Here is a 617-nt window from a genome sequence, read left to right as displayed (position 1 = left end):
CTTCATCTCTCATACTTCGGACATATTGTCAGGAGGGACCAGTCACTGGAGAAGGATATCATGTTTGGTAAGGTGAAGGGTCAGAGAAAAAGAGGGAGACCCCCAACAAGATGGGTTGGCAAAGTGTCAGCATCAATGGGCTCTAGTGATGCAACAATTGTGAGGCTGGCCCAGGATGGAGCAATGTTTTGTTTTGTTGTGCTTAGGGTCGCTATGAGTCGGTTCTGACTTGATGGCACATAACAACAACAACATTGAGAATCACGGCCTCCCAGCTTAACATTGTGTCTGGTGAGGGTCATTTGCTAATAGAATCTCTTGGAATTCTAGCCTTAGAAAATGCCATGTCCCTGGAATATCAGAGGGAAATCTGGTAACTTGTGTAGCCAAAGACCTTAAAAACACAAGTAGATTCAAAGGGGGGGAAAGATACTATATTATAGTTCCAGGCCGCATCCCTGACTCTGACCAGCACACTGTGTTTTAAGGTCTTCCAGAATGAGAATGTGGATGATTTCAGACACTCAGACTCAACTGTTGAGCCTGACTTGAAGGGTATCCCTTCCTGGCAGTGGGCACCACCATGAAAGAAGGACATACTATGAAAAAAGCACATT

The 617-nt window shown here is 45.1% G+C and overlaps 1 protein-coding gene across 1 annotated transcript in view; it reads left to right on the top strand.

The window, feature by feature from the left end:
• Positions 1–617, top strand: part of OBFC1 (oligonucleotide/oligosaccharide-binding fold containing 1) — a 51243-nt gene that overhangs the window by 45057 nt on the left and 5569 nt on the right. The window lies entirely within an intron of this gene.

Source organism: Chrysochloris asiatica, unplaced genomic scaffold (assembly GCF_000296735.1).
Source record: "Chrysochloris asiatica unplaced genomic scaffold, ChrAsi1.0 scaffold00003, whole genome shotgun sequence".
Classification (NCBI taxonomy): Eukaryota; Metazoa; Chordata; class Mammalia; order Afrosoricida; family Chrysochloridae; genus Chrysochloris; species Chrysochloris asiatica.
The sequence above is the reverse complement of the archived record's forward strand: the minus strand, read 5'-3'. Positions and strand labels throughout refer to the sequence as shown.